We start from the raw sequence: 22,783 nt of genomic DNA on the forward strand, positions 1-22,783 counted from the left end.
AATTTGTCGTGAAAACGTCACGATATGTAGACATATTCATGTGGACTTGACACGATATATCGCGATATATCGACATAAATATGGCGACTTGTCGAGTTTGAACATGAAAACTCGAGGCCCTTTATCGCTTCCGTACTATATCAGATTAATCGACTTCAAAATAGGCGAAAGCATAAGTCTTTATAACGTTATTAATTTGCCTAATTATTCAAAAGCTAATAATGTGGGCGACAAAACCAAAAAAATTAATTGTCGCGGGCGATAAAACCAAAATAATCAATTGTCGCGGGCGATAAAACCAAAATAATCAATTGTCGCTGGCGATAAAACCAAAATATTCAATTGTCGCGGGCGACAAAACCAAAAAAATGAATTGTCGCGGGCGATAAAACCAAAACAATGAATTGTCGCGGGCGACAAAACCAAAATATTCAATTGTCGTGGGCAACAAAACCAAACTAATGAATTGTCGCGGGCGATAAAACCAAAATAATAAATTGTCCCAGGCGATAAAACCAAAAAAATGAATTGTCGCGGGCGATAAAACGAAAATCATGAATCGTCGCGGGCGACAAAACCAAACTAATGAATTGTCGCGGGCGATAAAGCCAAAATAATGAATTGTCGCGGGCGATTAAACCAAAATATTGAAGTGTCGCAGGCGATAAAACGGCGACAAAAAGAGAAAAAAATTGTCGCGGGCGATAAAACCAAAATATTGAATTGTCGTGGGCGACAAATCCAAAAAATGAATTGTCGCGGGCGATAAAACCAAAATCTTGAATTGTCGCCATTGTCACGTGCGACAAAACCAAAATAATGAATTGTTGCGGGCGATAAAACCAAAATATTGAAGTGTCGCAGGCGATAAAACCGCGACAAAAAGAGAAAAAAATTGTCGCGGGCGATAAAACCAAAATAATGAATTGTCGCGGGCGATAAAACCAAAATATTGAATTGTCATGGGCGACAAATCCAAAAAATGAATTGTCGCGGGCGATAAAACCAAAATCTTGAATTGTCGCCATTGTCGTGTGCGACAAAACCAAAATAATGAATTGTCGCGGGCGATAAAACCAAAATAATGAATTGTCGCGGGCGACAAAATCAAAATATTGAATTGTCGTGGGCGACAAAATCAAAATATTGTTTTGTCGCGGGTGACAAAACCAAATTAATGAATTGTCGCGGGCGATAAAACCAAAATAATGAATTGTCGCGGGCGATAAAACCGAAATAATGAATTGTCGCGGGCGATAAAACCAAAATATTGAATTGTCACGTGTGACAAACCAAAATAATGAATTGTCGTGGGCGACAAAATCAAAGTCATGGTTTTCTCGCGTAATTTTAGTTTTGTCGTTTTGTCGTAATGTCGCCCTCATTTGCATATTCTTGTTTTTTTTATCTTATCAGCCACCATACTAAAGCCTTAAGGTCGCGTAAAACTCGATAAACACTTAAAGCGACACAGCGAACGATCTCCTTTCCCCCACAGCGAACGCTTACTCCGAATGTCAAGTGTGAGTCCAACATACGGATAGGAGTGTGCTATATAATTGTATTTAGTAAATACCTTGTGCATTTGACAATGATCGGTATGTACTGTAGGAAATATAGAGTATTGATAAATGGTTGAAGCCCGCGGCCGAATAAAGTAATATATTCTTTTATTTTGATACCTCGTCGACATAACAGCTTTTCTCCGCCATATCTCTTCGGCCTGTTTAGTTTAGGCCTACGATTCCCCAGTACACTAAAGATTTATCTTAGTAAATACACGGTTAATTCGGTAAAGAAAATAGGTATTGTTAAACTAACTCCTTGAAACCCGCAGCCAAATCACTGGTAGTAATAAATTAATTTGTACTCGATTTGATTCTCATGATGAGGAGAAACTCGCAGCTGATCCCCGGAACGACGATGTAGTAACACACGTCGATTCGTCGATGTTTACGGCTCGACAGTGCTTTTAAAATCTAAAGTAGTAAATTTCCAGTGTATCGGTAATATGATTTGATGAGGAAAATGGGCTATTGTTAAAATCACTGTTTGAAGACCGCGACTGAATTTGAAGTCTGCGGCAATAAATTAGTTCATTTATACTTGAATTGATAATCGAAGTGACAGTCGGCCTGCGGGTTGATTTCGGGATGACGACTCGAAAAACATGTCGCCCCATTGAATGGGGCTAAATTTTCGATGTTTACGGCCCGACAGCGCTTTTGTAACGATGATTCGTGAGAAAACACGCGGGCTATTTGTAGATCTCAGTGAGCTGAACGATATTATATGGATTGTATATGAAACAGCGGTAAGGTAACAAAGCCTATGTTCTTTTGGTAAAAATAGTGTGGAAGAAAATAATAATAATAATAATCACGCGGATATCAATAGGGTTTTCTGTGAAATAACAGAAAACCCTAATAATCACGCGGATATCAATAGGGTTTTCTGTGAAATAACAGAAAACCCTAAATATAGCTGCAAAGCAGCGATAACGGGTTTTCTGCACAATCTTAGAATCCAGTTCAACGGTGGATTTCGACAAAGCATTTGATAAGGCACAACATCAGGCATTACTAACCAGGCAATTAGGAAACATCATTAATGATAGGTCACTCAAATGGCTCAGCAGTTATCTCTGAACGAAAACTTGTAGCCGAAATCAACGGTACGCCTCATCTTGGAATAAGTCAGTCTAACTAGTGGAGTCACGCAAGGTATTATCCTAAGTTGTCTTCTGTTTAATGTCCTGACAAATGACATACACAGTAATCCAACATATACCTGACCGAGTAAATTTCCAAATCGAACTTAACGCGCTGTTCGACCAAAAAACTTAATGTTCCAACCAGAAAATCTTGTTCGAATGAAAATAATTCTGTTTGATCGAACAATACGCTTATTGCTTGAACCAAAAATTTTCTTCATTCTGACAGAAAATGTGTTCGAATAAAAAGCTATGTTATTGTTAAAATGAAAAATTTGGTTGAGCGAAAACAATTTTTTCGAACGAATATTTGAATGAAAAAAATTCTGTTCGATTGAACGAAATACTTAATACTTTCGGTTCGGAGAAAAAACTTTTTTCAATATACTTGTTCGAACGAAAAACTTAATGTTCTGACAAGAAAATTCTGTTCAAATTAAAACGATTCTGTTCAATTGAATGATTGTTCGAACGAAAACCCTTTCGTTTGGACAAAAAAAAGTTTGTTCAACTTTGTTCTAACGATTTTTTCAAATTGGTTCAATTGTATAGAATATTATTGGTTCGAACGAAATAAATTTTGTTCCGACGAAAGAATTTTCAAGCGAAAGGTCTTTTGAACGAAAAAAAAGATATTTCTGGTGCTCCGCAGTAACTTAAAGCCAGACGTAGGTTGTTCTTGTGACACGATGCGATCCTCGCGTTGCTACGGAAGCGATAAGGGGCCTCGAGTTGTCGCGTTCCAACTCGTCAAGTCGCCATATTTATGTCGACATTTCGCGATATATCGCGTCAAGTCGACATGAATATGTCGTAATATCGTAACGTTTTCACGACAAATTTCGCTTTCTCGACCACTTTCCTCGCGACAAGTCGACATATTCACGACGACTTGAAACTCAGTCGTCATATTACTGGCGTCCTCATCTTACATTTAGACATGTCTTCAAATGACCGTTTGTCCCGTGGAAAATGGGCGAAAAAGCGAAATTTGTCGTGAAAACGTCACGATATATCGACATATTCATGTCGACTTGACGCGATATTTCGCGATATGTCGAAATAAATATGGCGACTTGTCGAGTTGGAACGCGACATCTCGAGGCCCCTTATCGCTTCCGTACGTTGCATCGCAAGTTTCGATGCAAGTCGCTTGCAATACGATTGTGTGCGACTAGTTTCTGCCAGTCGTAAGAGCGTGTCGGTTGGTTGTGACAGTCGTGTCGCGTCGCAGAAAGTAGAACACCTACTCCATGTGACTGGCGTTGCTGAAAGATGAGGACGCCAGTGATATGACGACTGAGTTTCAAGTCGTCAAAACGTCACGATATGTCGACATATTCATGTCGAATTGATGCGATATATCGACATAAATATGGCGACTTGTCGAGTTGGAACGCAACAACTCGAGGCCCTTTATCGCTTCCGTAGATCTTTCATTCACGTAGATCTTTCATTCAAGTAGGATCACTTGAATGATCGCTTTAATATCACTTTAAAAAAAAAGAATCTGCCAAAATGACCTTAATATTCGACACTATATCTACGGAAGCGATAAGGGGCCTCGAGATGACGCGTTCCAACTCGACAAGTCGCCATATTATTGTCGACATACCGCGATGTATCGCGTCAAGTCGACATGAATATGTCGATATATCGTGACGTTTTGACGACATATTTCGTTTTCTCAACCAAGTGTTTGGCCTTCACCGTTTCAGAACCAAATTCAGCGAAGAATTACAGCAGAACCTTCAGAAAGTTTGGTCGGAAGCGTTACGGAAAGTTACGAGAGAAATCAGACCAATCGGCATATTATTACGATAAAAAGGTCCATGGTTGCGCACTAGCAGTAGGTGATACTGTTCTAGTTCGAAATGTCGGCCTGAAAGGTAGACAGAAACTAGCTGACAACTGGGAATCTGTACTGTATAAAGTAATCGAACAACCTGATGAGGACTTTCCAGTATTCGTTGTACAGGGTGAAGAAGGCAGGAAAAAACGGACATTGCATCGAAATATGCTGTTCCCCCTGGTATTTCTGGTAAGAGAGACTTTTGAATTGAAACAGCCTAAACCTGTAAAAGAAAAAGTTATGAAAAGGACGGGTGAGAGTAAATCAATTGAGGAAGAAACTGTAGATGAAACCAATGATTTTGACAGTCCATCTGATAACAGTTCAGATGATCAAGTGGTTCTGATCACCATTTCGAAAGATTGTCCGGAGTTGTCTACACAGAATGAAGGTCATGAGATCTCAACTTCTGAGAATTTACTCGAATCACCAGTCCTCGAGGATAACCGTAACCGTAGTCGTAGCAAAACAACAGATGAATCCAGTATTGTCCTGGAAAATAGAGACAACACTATTCGAGAACCATCACTACCTCCTGTGGACTCGCCTAATCAGAAAATGAATGTCAATAATGCGGAATTAGATGTAAATAATTTGAACTTAGACATACACGATGCAGAATCAGACGTAGATGATACGGAATTGAAAGAGACGTCCCCGGAAGTTCCAATAAAACGTTCGACACGAGTTCGAAAGCCTCCGGTTAAATTACAGAATTATGTAGTAGGAGCGACGACAGTTTCTGACTGGCAACTTAAAGCTGAGATGTTACTCTCTGTGGCCAAGGATCCTGCCATCGCATCAAATCCGTTGATTTTGCAATCCTTACTATCTGTAATCTAGCAACGCTGAACATTTAGTATGTGTATATATAGAAAAAAAAAAACAGAATGAAAACCAGTATTGACATGTCTGAGGCATCTGAGATGACGATTGAGATGATGACATGTTAGGAATTAATCTGCAGCAAGTTGACTCATGACTGGTTGTGAGTTTACGTCTGGGTAATAAACGGTTGACTTAAAGTATGAGTGGCACAGGTACATTAAGTAGTGAGTTTACATGGGATGTATTTTGATATCCTTTGGTATTGTGGTTAGGATAATTTTTTTTTGGTTTTTGTCTTCTAGATAGTGAACATTGCGAAAACATTGAGACTATGTTTTTTTTTAAGTCAGAGGAGAGTGTGGCAGAGTGGGTTCATGTCGGTTTCGGTTGATACTTAGCCTGTTTTCGATTATGGAGGGCGCCACTCTGTAAGATGTCCTCTTTGAAAGAAGAGGCATTCTCGACGTTCGTTTAATAAACTCTTTTATTATTAGTTTACATTCCCTCTGTCTTTTAGAATTCTTTGGAATCAGCTGTTTTCCCGTAGTGGACTCTGAGGCTCGGGACCATCTGTGGTATATCCCACCACTACTTCAAAACCTCACACGGATCGCGCGAAGGAAAAACACTGTGACATATTCATTGTATTAAAATATTTTCAGGTCAGCAGTAACGTATGTTAATGACGTTTTGCTTAAAAAGGCCATTTGTTTATTGGTGTCAACCTACCGAAACATCACATACAACGAGGCTGATATTCTTTGAAGAAGAACAGAGGCCAAAAAACTAAAAGATGTACAACGACTAATGTCCAAATACTTCTCGCCACTGAAGAGTGAAGCAGTTTTCGATTCTGAAATGGGAAGCTGTTGTAGATTGGTTATCCCATAATGATTGTATTCTATGGAATAAGTTTTCTTGTTGCGATAGATTTTTGGATTGCTAGAGATGGTCTTTGCTAAATTTTGGTAATGGTTTTAATAGGAATCAGAATGTGACATGGATGTTTGAATTGTTAAAATGCTGTCCAGTGTTCTTATAAATGTGTGTAGTAGCCTATAGAAGTTGTTTGCAATGATGTTTCAGAAGTTATGAATGATGGTTGAAAGATTCCAGCCGGGGCCGAGATGGTTTTGTAAATTGTAGTTAATTAGTGAATCGTTTTATCTGCCTGTGTTTGTTGTCGATGTCTTATGCTGTGTAATACTTCGTGTTAAATATTTTTTTTGTATTGTGTCTTTACAGACAAGGGCGTTTTCTGTCATCCAATATGAAATTGATAATTTTTGGTTCAAATTATAATAGTCTATCCAGAATTGGGAAATATTGCGGAAGAGTAAAAGGGGAAATATGAAAGAATTGATGATAACCTTTTTTACCGTGTAAAGTAATAATTAATAATTGAATGATACGTAATAATTTAGTTTGGCGACAAAGATTTAGTAATCTAAAATGCTAAATTGATTTCGAATTCCAACGTATGTTGTTTATGTTCAAATATGAATAATATAGTCTTCGAATGTAATATGGTTTACAGATTTTTATAAATAAATAACTGAACATAATTTCACATATATACGATTTGTTTTATGTTTTAAGGGGAAATAGCCAATTTGGCTTTTAGTACGTACATCCAGCCATCATTATACGCATATTGTTGAAATAATAATTTCTTGTTGTAATTTTTATATATGGCAAAAATACATTATCATTATGAACATGGGACTCAACATTGACAAAGTGGACAATTTCATTAGGTCTACCAATCGTAGAACAGTGGATCCAGCCAACGGAGGGCGAAGGACTCAAGCAACTAAATCGAGGCCGGGTAGAAACCTGTCCTCTCACGGGACAGTATTTAAAATCGGGTCCTCTCACGGGACAGTGTGTTGAACCGGGTCCTCTCACGGGAGAGTGTGTTGAATCGGGTCCTCTCACGGGACAGTATTTAAAATAGGGTCCTCTAACGGGACAGTATTTAAAATCGGGTCCTCTCACGGGACAGTGTGTTGAATCGGGCCCTCTCACGTGACCTTATTTGAAACCAGGTCCTCTCACGGGACAGTAAGTTGATTTGGGTACTCTCACGGGACAGTATTTAAAATCGGGTCCTCTCACGGGACAGTGTGTTGAACAGGGTCCTCTCACGGGACAGTAAGATGATTCGGGTCCTCTCACGGGACAGTAAGTTGATTCGGGTCCTCTCACGGGACAGCATTTAAAATCGGGTTCCTTCACGGGACAGTATTTAAAATCGGGTCCTCTCATGGGACTGTATTTAAAATAGGGTCCTCTAACGGGACAGTATTTAAAATCGGGTCCTCTCACGGGACAGTATTTAAAATCGGGTTCCTTCATGGGACAGTAGTAATTGGAAGATGTGGGTTTCATACCAGAGTACGAGAGTACGAGACACCACTCATCACAGCTAGGCCGAGAACGGTCAACAGCGTTGTGATACACATATACAGTGAGTGCGCGTAACAACAGCTGCGCGTGGATAGATCGATACAGTGAGGCGCTACTGAGAACGGTTATTAACGCGTGTGCTATTACTGTAGTACAGTGATTGCGTGTCAACTGTGCCCAGATAAATAGATGCTGTGAGGCTTGGGTGAGAACGGTTAATAGCGTGTTTGTTATATACAGGGGGAAGTAATCCCCACTCATCACCACAAGTAATTTGTTTTCCTTATAAATGGGAGATAGAAAAGCATTCTTAGCAACAATAAATAACAGAATAAAACCAGCAAAAAAACAATTTGAAATAAAAAAGTTAGTTGATGTTACAAAAGAAATTGAACATAAAATATTGAAATTAGAAAAGATAAAAACTAAATATAGAGAGAAAGTATCAGCTAATTTAAGCTACTGCAATGTTAGTACATCGCGAGAATTTAAAGTATTTTTACCTGATAAATGGACTTCATTGAGTACAGAGGAATTAAAAGATTTAGAAGGATTTAAAATAATCTATCATGGAAAAAATGAAGATGGTCACCATAATTTAGAAATTGTTGATTAAATTTAAAAAAAATAAATTAATAAAAATAATGAATATCTAGAATCCGAAATGACTTATCCGGACAATTTAATTGCTCCGCATAGAAAGACAAAAGTAGTGAGATGGTGCCGTATGGCACCCACATGGTGATATTCAATTAATTAAAAAATTATCTTTCTGCTTTTTTTCTAAAATATTAATCCATTTTTTTTATTATCAATTTTGGAATTTCAGAAGTATTTTCATTTTTGATAGCAGTTGTTTCAGAATTATTAATATCATGAATCTTATTTGATTTCTTATACCAATTACACCCAATCAAAATGAATACAATTACAAATCCAACTGTAAAATATAGACATTTATCAAATATTCTATTATTAGAAGGAGTAGAAATAACAATATTTTCACCATTTTTATTAACATTTTTATTACTTATTTTTTCTTTTACAGCTTTTTTATATTCTTGTGATTTAATTCCTAATTGCCGAGACCATTCAATTTTTTCTGTGATCTCGGTTTTTTCTTCACTTCTTCCACCTTGTTCATTTATTATAGAAATATTTTTACTTTCAATATTTGAAAATGTTATAACTCCAGTTGATAATAATGTCATAAATCCGCCTAATTGAAATGATAAATATCCAATCCATTTATTTAATTCGGTCATAACTAAATAATCATTTTTTAAATCAGCATATAATCTATTTTCATCTTCAATTGGTAGTATATAATTACATAATTTACTATAACCTTTTACTACATTTTCTGATATCGCGTCATTAATTCTAGCTGTTCTCGCGGCTTCATAAATCTTAAATAATTTAATAATTTCATCTGATTTCATTGTATCTAATTCATTATAAGTTAAATTTTTACCGACAAACTTTTTACATTTTCCAGATGCTATTAATATTTCTAATTGATGATTACAATAAAGATAATATTCATAATTATTATTTGTTGTAACATTATTTAAAGCACCATCATCTGGAATTAATTTGTTTTCTGTTATTCCTAAATCATCTAAAGTTTTTTCAATTGGAACATCACCATTTTTAGATTTTATTTTCTTTTCACCTACCATTTATATAACAAAAAAATTAGTTGTGATGTTGCAACTAGAATTCAACTAGAATGTAACTAGAATTCAACTAGATTAACAAGCTAGTTGAAATATTGTTGTTTTTGTTTATTTCTTGTTAAATCTAGTTGATTTTTGTTCCAACTACTAACAACTAGAATTCAACTAGAATGTAACTAGAATTAAACTAGATTAACAAGCTAGTTAAAATATTGTTAAATCTAGTTGATTTTTGTTCCAACTACCAATAACTAGAATTCAACTAGAACGTAACTAGAATTCAACTAGATTAACAAGCTAGTTGAATTTAAATAAATTCATATTTAAATGGGTGTTGTAATATAAATAGTAATTTTGATCTTTTAATATTTTTCAACTTATCCATATATTCATTATGTAAATCATGTGGAATAATATCATTTTCCTCAAGTGCATTTTTCATCGATTTTCTATCTTTATTGTAGAATAAAACTAGAAATCTAATGTTTTCTCTAAAGTCTTTAACAATTGAATTATATTTTTGATTTAAAACCTAAGTTGTTATCCCAAAACGTCTGCTAGAAAAAGCTAAATAGCACAACTCACTTTCTCTAACTTTTGAATCATGTAGATTAGCACAATCATCTATAATGAATAATGTATTTGATCCTTTATAAATATCTATTGCTATTTTAATACAATTATCTAAATTTTCTTTTACCGTTTTAGGATCTAATATAATAAATTTATTATTTCTAGTAATATTTCTATCATAAGTTTGATTAAATTCATATGTTGGACATATAATACTATATTATCAAAATAGTTTTCATAAACAGTTTCTAATAAATTTAATTTAAAATAAGTTTTTCCACAATTTGTTACGCCAGAAATTAACATATTATGAGGCTTAAATATAAATAATTCCTTATTCATTTATATATTTTTAATTTTACTTGATAATATCCATTCATTGAATTTATCCGGCCATCCAACCCATTTTACTAAAGAATATTTTTTTCTTTTAATAGTTTTTGTTTTTAATACTTTTTCAATTTTATATTCTTGTTCTAGATTCTCAGTAGTTAAACTTAATTCTTCTTCGTAAAAGTAGCCATCAACTTCTTCACCATCTAAATCTTCTAATTTATAGACATATGGTTTTGTTGTTATTACCTTTTTTATTTTATATATTTCTCTAGTAAAATTTCGATCGTATCCTTTATCAAATATCTTTTTATACTTAGAAATTCTAACATTTTGACCAACTCTAAATTTAGGTTCACCAAAATCATCTACAAGAAATGCTCCATATAAATTATTCCAAACAATTTCAGCATTTTCAGGTTTTCTAGCATCAATAGGTTTCATTCCAATAGAAGAATGATAAGAATTCTTAAATCCTTCTATCAATTTTGGTAAAACATCAATCCATTTAAAAGTATTATTTGCTGTAAAATATTTCCACATTCTTGTTCTTAATGTTCTATTAAATCGTTCAACAACTGCCGCTTTTTTATCCGATTTTGTTGAAAAATATTTAATATTATGATTATCTAAGAGTTCATGAACAAGTGAATTATCAAATTCTTTTCCATCATCAAATTGTATTTTTTCTGGTTTTAGTTTATCATCCGAAAGAAATTTTCTTAAAACATTTGATGTTTGTACAGCATCTTTTCTATAAAGTGGGAAGCTCCATAAATAACGACTAAAAATATCAATTATATTCAACAACCACCAATAATCATCATTATCTTTCTTAACATTTTTCATATCAATTAAATCTCCTTGCCACTGTTGATCTACATAACTTACCATAGTTTTACGAGTTTTATATTTTCTAACAATTTTTTTATCAATTGTCGCAGGCAACAAAACCAAACTAATGAATTGTCGCGGGCGATAAAACCAAAATAATAAATTGTCGCAGGCGATAAAACCAAAAAAATGAATTGTCGCGGGCGATAAAACCAAAATAATGAATTGTCGCGGGCGATAAAACCAAAATATTCAATTGTCGCGGGCGACAAAACCAAACTAATGAATTGTCGCGGGCGATAAAACCAAAAAAATGAATTGTCGCGTGCGATAAAACCAAAATAATGAATTGTCGCGGGCGATTAAACCAAAATATTGAAGTGTCGCATGCAATAAAACCACGACAAAAAGAAAAAAAAAATGTCGCGAGCGATAAAACCAAAATAATGAATTGTCGCGGGCGATAAAACCAAAATATTGAATTGTCGTGGGCGACAAATCCAAAAAATGAATTGTCGCGGGCGATAAAACCAAAATCTTGAATTGTCGCCATTGTCGCGTGCGACAAAACCAAAATAATGAATTGTCGCGGGCGATAAAACCAAAATAATGAATTGTCGCGGGCGATAAAACCAAAATATTAAATTGTCGTGGGCGACAAAACCAAAACATTGTTTTGTCGCGGGTGACAAAACCAAATTAATGAATTGTCGCGGGCGATAAAACCAAAATAATGAATTGTCGCGGGCGATAAAACCAAAATAATGAATTGTCGCTGGCGATAAAACCAAAATATTGAATTGTCGCGGGCAACAAATCCAAAAAATGAATTGTCGCGGCAGAAAAACCAAAATCTTGAATTGTCGTGGGCGACAAAACCAAACTAATGAATTGTTGCGGGCGATAAAACCAAAATAATGAATTGTCGCGGGCGATAAAACCGCGACAAAAAAAAATTGTCGCAGGCGATAAAACCAAAATAATGAATTGTCGCGGGCGATAAAACCAAAATAATGAATTGTCGCGGCCGATAAAACCAAAATATTGAATTGTCATGGGCGACAAAACCAAAATATTGATTTGTCGCGGGTGACAAAACCAAATTAATGAATTGTCGCGGGCGATAAAACCAAAATAATGAATTGTCGCGGGCGATAAAACCAAAATAATGAACCAAAATTATTGTTTTGTCGCGTTATTTTAGTTTTGTGGTTTTGTCATAACGTCGCCCTCATTTGCATATACGTGTTTTTTTTACGCATGGACCTTATCAGCCACCATACTAAAGCCTTAAGGTCGCGTAAAACTCGATAAACACTTCAAGCGACACAGCGAACGATCTCCTTTCCCCTACAGCGAACGCTTAACCTAGTAGAGGCTACTAGCCTATGTAGGCCTATGTATATGCGTAGGCCTAACATCCGGACAGATTGGTCGTAGGCCTATTGAATTTAACAACCCACCTAAATATCGTAAATTTTGTTTTGAAGTTCAATCCAATGACTCCGTTAATAAACGCAACAATTGTACTGTGTTTGTTTGATACAGTAAAGCTCAGTACCGGTAGGCCTAAAGCCGCGTCAAACTCGATAAACACTTCAAGCGACACAGCGAACGATCCCTTTCCCCTACAGCGAACGCTTAACTTAGTAGAGGCTACTAGCCTATGTAGGCCTATGTATATGCGTAGGCCTAACATCCGGACAGATTGGTCGTAGGCCTATTGAATTTAACAACCCACCTAAATATCGTAAATTTTGTTTTGAAGTTCAATCCAATGACTCCGTTAATAAACGCAACAATTGTACTGTGTTTGTTTGATACAGTAAAGCTCAGTACCGGTAGGCCTAAAGCCGCGTCAAACTCGATAAACACTTCAAGCGACACAGCGAACGATCCCTTTCCCCCACAGCGAACGCTTACTCCGAATGTCAAGTCAGTCCAGCATACGGATAGGAGTGTGTTATATACTTGTATTTAGTAAATAACTTGTGCATTTGACAATGATCGGTATGTACTGTAGGAAATATAGAGTATTGATGGTATTGATATAGAGGTTGAAGCCCGCGGCCGAATAAAGTAATATATTCTTTTATTTTGATACCTCGTCGACATAACAGCTTTTCTCCGCTATATCTCTTCGGCGTGTTTAGTTTAGGCCTACGATTGCCCGGTACACTAAAGATTTATCTTAGTAAATACACGGTTAATTCGGTAAAGAAAAATATGTATTGTTATACTAACTCCTTGAAACTCGCAGCCAAATCACTGGTAGTAATAAATTAATTTGTACTCGATTTGATTCTCATGATGAGGAGAAACTCGCAGCTGATCCCCGGAACGACGATGTAGTAACACACGTCGATTTGTCGATGTTTACGGCTTGACAGTGCTTTTAAAATCTAAAGTAGTAAATTTCAAGTGTATCGATTTGATTATGATTTGATGAGGAAAATGGGCTATTGTTAAAATCACTGTTTGAAGACCGCGACTGAATTTGAAGTCTGCGGCAATAAATTAGTTCATTTATACTTGAATTGATAATCGAAGTGACAGTCGGACTGCGGGTTGATTTCGGGATAACGACTCGAAAAACATGTCGCCCCATTGAATGGGGCTAAATTTTCGATGTTTACGGCCCGACAGCGCTTTTGTAACGATGATTCGTGAAAAAACACGCGGGCTATTTGTAGATCTCAGTGAGCTGAACGATATTATATGGATTGTATATGAAACAGCGGTAAGGTAACAAAGCCTATGTTCTTTTGGTAAAAATAGTGTGGAAGAAAATAATAATAAAAATAATCACGCGGATATCAATAGGGTTTTCTGTGAAATAACAGAAAACCCTAATAATAATGATCACGCGGATATCAATAGGGTTTTCTGTGAAATAACAGAAAACCCTAATAATAATCACGTGGATATCAATAGGGTTTTCTGTGAAATAACAGAAAACCCTAACAAATATAGCTGCAAAGCAGCGATAACGGGTTTTCTGCACAGTCTTAGAATCCTGTTCAACGGGGGATTTCAACAAAGCATTTTATAAGGCTCAACATCAGCCATTACTAAACAGGCTATTAGGAAACAGTATCAATTATAGGTCGCCCAAATGGCTCAGCAGTTATCTCTGAACGGAAACTTGTAACCGAAATCAACGGAACGCCTCATCTTGGAATGAGACAGTCTAACTAGTGAAGTCACGCAAGGTAGTATCCTAAGTCGTCTTCTGTTTAATGTCCTGACAAATGACATACACAGTAATCCAAAATATACCAGACCGAGTTCGACCACACTGTTCGACCAAGAAACTTAATGTTCCGACAAAACCACGGGCGACAAAACCAAAATTATGAATTGTCGCGGGTGACAAAAACAAAAATATTGAATTGTCACGGGCGACAAAACAAAAATAATGAATTGTCGCGGGCAATAAAACCAAAATAATGAATGGTCGCGGGCGGTAAAACCACAATAATGAATTGACGCGGGCGTTAAAACCAAAATATTGAATTGTCGCGGGCGATAAAAGCAAAATAATGAATTGTTGCGGACGACAAAAACAAAATATTGAATTGTTGCGTGCGACAAAACCAAAATAATGAATTGTCGCGGGCGACAAAACCAAACTAGGGGTCCAGGGACACCATGCTCACTTGGGAAATGGTTTCAAATGCTCAACAATCTGACAATTTCAATACATAACGCCCTCTAGTGACCATATACAAAAACCAATGACATTGAAAGCCACAACTATCATAGAACATGTGAGCAGCTTTGATTTTGTAATTGATTGTGATAACAAAATATGCCTCGTTACCAATTTAATATGGAAATACTAAGCCATTCTACTATTCAGCGCCCCCTGGTGACTATATGGAATAACTAATGTCCTTAAAAACTCACCACAATCATAGACGATGTCATGAACTACAACTTTGCAATGGATCATGGTAACAAACTATGCCTAGGTACCAATCTAATAAGGAAAAACTAAGCTTTTCTACTATTCAACGCCCCCTGGTGACTATATGGAATAACTAATGTCCTTAAAAACTCACCACAATCATAGGCGATGTCATGAACTACAACTTTGCAATTGATCATGGTAACAAAATATGCCTTGGTACAAATATAATATAGCAATACTAAGTTATTGTATTATTCAACGCCCCCTGATGGCCACATACAAAAACAAATGACCTTGAAACTCACCAAAATCATAGAACACGTTATGGGCTACAACTTTCCAATTAAATATAGTAACACAATATACTCAGGTATCAATTTAATGTGGAAAAACCTTTTCCCACCTTCGAATGAGTAGTGATGACACCAAGATGGCCGCCAATTGCGTCATAATTGGCTGATCAAAAATACCTGTCCCAGGTATAAAATACCCCTCTCTAAAGAAAACCCATCAGCAATTGCAATGAGAAATGGCAAACCAGTAGGAACCTACATGACCTAGAATTCTGGCCAAAATTGACATTTTTGGGCACTAAAAAGGTCATAGGACGGCCATCTTGAGTCAGATCGACCCAATTTTCATATGCTGATGGGCCTTTGGTAGATTCAAATATAAACGAAAGATCAAGGTAATTGATCAAAGCGTCTTCAAAATTTCCCACGAAAACTTCGAAAATGTTTAAAAAGTGCTGATTTTGGCAAACAACAATGGCTGCCAGTCGGCCATCTTGAATCTGACAGGGCCAGTTTTTGGGCTGACGATGTGTCTAGGGTAGATACATGTATGAACCAAATATCAAGACATTACCTTGAAGCGTCTTCAAAACTTCCAAAAATAACTGGATTCCGTCTATGGACGGCGACCGGACGAAAAGTGAACACAATAGCCCGCTGGGACTAAAGTCCCAAGTGGACTGAAAAAGAATTGTCGCGGGCGATAAAACCAAACTAATGAATTGTCGCGGGCGATAAACAAAAATATTGAATTGTCGCGGGCAATAAAACCAAAATAATGAATTGTCTCGGGCGATAAAACCAAAATAATGAATTGTCTCGGGCGATAAAACCAAAATAATGAATTGTCGCGGGCGACAAAACCAAAATAATGAATTGTCGCGGGCGATAAAACAAAAATATTGAATTGTCGCGGGCAATAAAACCAAAATAATGAATTGTCTCAGGCGATAAAACCAAAATGATGAATTGTCTCGGGCGATAAAACCAAAATAATGAATTGTCGCGGGTGATAAAACCAAAATAATGAACTGTCTCGGGCGACAAAACCAAAATAATGAACTGTCTCGGGCGACAAAACCAAAATAATGAATTGTTGCGGACGATAAAAACAAAATATTGAATTGTCGCGGGCGATAAAACCAAAATATTGAATTGTCGCGGGCGACAAAACCAAAAAAAAAAAATTGTCGCGGGCGACAAAAACAAAGTATAAAACCAAAATAATGAATTATCGCGGGCGATAAAACCAAAATAATGAATTTTCGCGGGCGACAAAACCAAAATAATGAATTGTCGCGGGCGACAAAACCAAAATAATGAATTGTCGCGGGCGATAAAACCAAAATATTGAATTGTCGCGGGCGACAAAACCAAAAAAAAAATTGTCGGGCGATAAAACCAAAATAATGAATTATCGTGGGCGATAAAACCAAAATATTGAATTGTCGCGGGCGACAAAACCAAAATATTGAATTGTCGTGGGCGACAAAACAAACAAAAAATTGTCGCGGGCGACAAAAACAAAAAATAAAACCAAAATAATGAATTGTCGCGGGCGACAAAACCAAAATAATGAATTGTCGCAGGCGATAAAACCAAAATAATGAATTGTCTCGGGCCACAAAACCAAAATATTGAATTGTCACGGGCGACAAAACAAAACAAAAATTGTCGCAGGCGACAAAAACAAAATATAAAACCAAAATATTGAATTGTCGCTGGCGATAAAACCAAAGTAATGAATTGTCGTGGGCGATAAAACCAAAATAATGAATTGTCTCTGGCGACAAAAACAAAATATTGAATTGTCACGTGCGACAAAACCAAAATAATGAATTGTCGCGGGCGACAAAACCAAAATAATGAATTGTTGCTGGCAATAAAACCAAAATAATGAATTGTCTCGTGCGACAAAACCAAAATAATGAATTGTCTCGGGCGACAAAACAAAAATAATGAATTGTCGCAGGCGATAAAACCAAAATAATGAATTATCGCGGGCGACAAAACCAAAATATTGAATTGTCGCGGGCAACAAAACCAAAAAAAAAATTGTCGCGGACGACAAGAACAAAATATAAAACCAAAATAATGAATTGTCTCGGGCGACAAAACCAAAATAATGAATTGTCTCGCGCGACAAAACCAAAATAATGAATTGTCGCGGGCCATAAAACCAAAATAATGAATTATCACGGGCGACAAAAACCAAAATATTGAATTGTCAAGGGCAATAAAACCAAAATAATGAATTGTCGCGGGCGACAAAACCAAAATATTGAATTGTCGCGGGCGACAAAACCAAAAAAAAATTGTCGCGGGCGACAAAAACAAAATATAAAACCAAAATAATGAATTGTCGTGGGCGATAAAACCAAAATAATGAATTGTCTCTGGCGACAAAAACAAAATATTGAATTGTCACGTGCGACAAAACCAAAATAATGAATTGTCGTGGGCGATAAAACCAAAATAATGAATTGTCTCTGGCGACAAAAACAAAATATTGAATTGTCACGTGCGACAAAACCAAAATAATGAATTGTCACGGGCGACAAAACCAAAATAATGAATTGTTGCGGGCAATAAAACCAAAATAATGAATTGTCTCGTGCGACAAAACCAAAATAATGAATTGTCTCGGGCGACAAAACCAAAATAGTGAATTGTCGAGGGCGATAAAACCAAAATAATGAATTATCGCGGGCGACAAAACCAAAATATTGAATTGTCGCGGGCAACAAAACCAAAAAAAAGTTGTCGCGGATGACAAGAACAAAATATAAAACCAAAATAATGAATTGTCTCGGGCGACAAAACCAAAATAATGAATTGTGTCGCGCGACAAAACCAAAATAATGAATTGTCGCGGGCGATAAAACCAAAATAATGAATTATCGCGGGCGACAAAACCAAAATATTGAATTGTCGGGGGCAACAAAACCAAAAAAAAAATTGTCGCGGACGACAAGAACAAAATATAAAACCAAAATAATGAATTGTCTCGGGCGACAAAACCAAAATAATGAATTGTCTCGCGCGACAAAACCAAAATAATGAATTGTCGCGGGCCATAAAACCAAAATAATGAATTATCACGGGCGACAAAAACCAAAATATTGAATTGTCAAGGGCAATAAAACCAAAATAATGAATTGTCGCGGGCGACAAAAACAAAATATTGAATTGTCACGTGCGACAAAACCAAAATAATGAATTGTCGCGGGCGACAAAACCAAAATAATGAATTGTTGCGGGCAATAAAACCAAAATAATGAATTGTCTCGTGCGACAAAACCAAAATAATGAATTGTCTCGGGCGACAAAACCAAAATAGTGAATTGTTGCGGGCGATAAAACCAAAATAATGAATTATCGCGGGCGAGAAAACCAAAGTAATGAATTGTCGTGGGCGATAAAACCAAAATAATGAATTGTCTCTGGCGACAAAAACAAAATATTGAATTGTCACGTGCGACAAAACCAAAATAATGAATTGTCGCGGGCGATAAAACCAAAAAATGAATTATCACGGGCGAAAAAACCAAAATATTGAATTGTCGCGGGCGATTAAACCAAACTAATGAATTGTCGCTGGAGATAAAACCAAAGTAATGAATTGTCGCGGACGATAAAACCAAAATATTGAATTGTCCGAGCGACAAAACCAAACTAATGAATTGTTGCGGGCGACAAAACCAAAAAAAAAATTGTCGGGCGATAAAACCAAAATAATGAATTATCGTGGGCGATAAAACCAAAATATTGAATTGTCGCGGGCGACAAAACCAAAATATTGAATTGTCGTGGGCGACAAAACAAACAAAAAATTGTCGCGGGCGACAAAAACAAAAAATAAAACCAAAATAATTAATTGTCGCGGGCGACAAAACCAAAATAATGAATTGTCGCAGGCGATAAAACCAAAATAATGAATTGTCTCGGGCGACAAAACCAAAATATTGAATTGTCACGGGCGACAAAACAAAACAAAAATTGTCGCAGGCGACAAAAACAAAATATAAAACCAAAATATTGAATTGTCGCTGGCGATAAAACCAAAGTAATGAATTGTCGTGGGCGATAAAACCAAAATAATGAATTGTCTCTGGCGACAAAAACAAAATATTGAATTGTCACGTGCGACAAAACCAAAATAATGAATTGTCGCGGGCGACAAAACCAAAATAATGAATTGTTGCTGGCAATAAAACCAAAATAATGAATTGTCTCGTGCGACAAAACCAAAATAATGAATTGTCTCGGGCGACAAAACCAAAATAATGAATTGTCGCAGGCGATAAAACCAAAATAATGAATTATCGCGGGCGACAAAACCAAAATATTGAATTGTCGCGGGCAACAAAACCAAAAAAAAAAATTGTCGCGGACGACAAGAACAAAATATAAAACCAAAATAATGAATTGTCTCGGGCGACAAAACCAAAATAATGAATTGTCTCGCGCGACAAAACCAAAATAATGAATTGTCGCGGGCCATAAAACCAAAATAATGAATTATCACGGGCGACAAAAACCAAAATATTGAATTGTCAAGGGCAATAAAACCAAAATAATGAATTGTCGCGGGCGACAAAACCAAAATATTGAATTTTCGCGGGCGACAAAACCAAAAAAAAAATTGTCGCGGGCGACAAAAACAAAATATAAAACCAAAATAATGAATTATCACGGGCGACAAAAACCAAAATATTGAATTGTCAAGGGCAATAAAACCAAAATAATGAATTGTCGCGGGCGACAAAACCAAAATATTGAATTGTCGCGGGCGACAAAACCAAAAAAAAAATTGTCGCGGGCGACAAAAACAAAATATAAAACCAAAATAATGAATTGTCACTGGCGATAAAACCAAAGTAATGAATTGTCGTGGGCGATAAAACCAAAATAATGAATTGTTGCGGGCAATAAAACCAAAATAATGAATTGTCTCGTGCGACAAAACAAAAATAATGAATTGTCTCGTGCGACAAAACCAAAATAATGAATTGTCTCGGGCGACAAAACCAAAATAATGAATTGTCGCGGGCGATAAAACCAAAATAATGAATTATCGCGGGCGACAAAACCAAAATATTGAATTGTCTCGTGCGACAAAACCAAAATAATGAATTGTCTTGGGCGACAAAACCAAAATAATGAATTGTCGCGGGCGACAAAACCAAAATATTGAATTGTCGCGGGCGACAAAACCAAAAAAAAATTGTCGCGGGCAACAAAACCAAAAAAAAAATTGTCGCGGACGACAAGAACAAAATATAAAACCAAAATAATGAATTGTCTCGGGCGACAAAACCAAAATAATGAATTGTTGCGGGCAATAAAACCAAAATAATGAATTGTCTCGTGCGACAAAACCAAAATAATGAATTGTCGCGGGCGACAAAACAAAAATAATGAATTGTTGCGGGCGATAAAACCAAAATAATGAATTGTCTCGGGCGACAAAACCAAAATAATGAATTGTTGCGGGCGATAAAACCAAAATAATGGATTATCACGGGCGACAAAACCAAAATATTGAATTGTCGCGGGCAACAAAACAAAACAAAAAATTGTCGCGGACGACAAAAACAAAATATAAAACCAAAATAATGAATTGTCTCGGGCGACAAAACCAAAAAGAAGAATTGTCGCGTGCGACAAAACCAATCTAATGAATTATCGCGGGCGACAAAACCAAAAAAAGAATTGTCGGGGCGACAAAACCAAAATATTGAATTGTCGCGGGCAACAAAACCAAAAAAAAAATTGTCGCGGACGACAAGAACAAAATATAAAACCAAAATAATGAATTGTCTCGGGCGACAAAACCAAAATAATGAATTGTCTCGTGCGACAAAACCAAAATAATGAATTGTCGCGGGCCATAAAACCAAAATAATGAATTATCACGGGCGACAAAAACCAAAATATTGAATTGTCAGGGGCGACAAAACCAAAATATTGAATTGTCGCGGGCAACAAAACCAAAAAAAAATTGTCGCGGGCGACAAAAACAAAATATAAAACCAAAATAATGAATTGTCGCGGGCGACAAAACCAAAAGAAGAATTGTCGCGGGCGACAAAACCAAAATAATGAATTGTCGCTGGAGATAAAACCAAAGCAATGAATTGTCGTGGGCGATAAACCAAAATATTGAATTGTCGCGGGCGACAAAACCAAACTAATGAATTGTCGCGGGCGATAAAACCAAAATAATGAATCATCGCGGGCGACAAAACCAAAATATTGAATTGTCGCGGGCAACAAAACCAAAAAAAAAATTGTCGCAGCGACAAAACCAAAATAATGAATTGTCGCGGGCGACAAAACCAAAATGGTGAATTGTCCAGGCAACAAAACCAAAATGGTGAATTGTCGCGGGCGATAAAACCAAAATAATGAATTGTCTCGGGCGACAAAACCAAAATAATGAATTATCGCGGGCGACAAAACCAAAATATTGAATTGTCGCGGTCAACAAAACCAAAAAAAAAATTGTCGCGGACGACAAAACAAAATATAAAACCAATCTAATGAATTGTCGCGGGCGACAAAACCAAAAAAAGAATTGTCGGGGCGACAAAACCAAAATAATGAATTGTCGCGGGCGATAAAACCAAAATAATGAATTGTCGCGGACGACAAAACCCAAATGGTGATTTGTCGCGGGCGACAAAACCAAAATAATGAATTGTCGCAGGCGATAAAACCGTAATAATGAATTGTCGCGGGCGATAAAACCAAAATAATGAATTTTCTCGGGCGATAAAACCAAAATAATGAATTGTCCAGGCAACAAAACCAAAATGGTGAATTGTCGCGGGCGATAAAACCAAAATAATGAATTATCGCGGGCGACAAAACCAAAATATTGAATCGTCGCAGGCAACAAAACCAAAAAAAAATTGTTGCGGACGACAAAAACAAAATATTAAAAGATAATAATGAATTGTCTCGGGCGACAAAACCAAAATGAAGAATTGTCTCGTGCGATAAAACCAAAATAATGAATTGTCGCGGGCGATAAAACCAAAATAATGAATAATCGCGGGCGACAAAACCAAAATATTGAATTGTCGCGGGCAACAAAACCGAACAAAAAATTGTTGCGGACGACAAAAACAAAATATTAAAAAATAATAATGAATTGTCTCGGGCGACAAAACCAAAAAGATGAATTGTCGCGGGCGACAAAACCAAAATAATGAATTGTCGCTGGAGATAAAACCAAAGTAATGAATTGTTGCAGCCGATAAAACCAAAATATTGAATTGTCGCGGGCGACAAAACCAAAATATTGAACTGTCGCGGGCAACAAAACCAAACTAATGAATTGTCGCGGGC

Source organism: Tubulanus polymorphus, chromosome 5 (genome assembly GCF_964204645.1).
Source record: "Tubulanus polymorphus chromosome 5, tnTubPoly1.2, whole genome shotgun sequence".
Classification (NCBI taxonomy): Eukaryota; Metazoa; Nemertea; class Palaeonemertea; order Tubulaniformes; family Tubulanidae; genus Tubulanus; species Tubulanus polymorphus.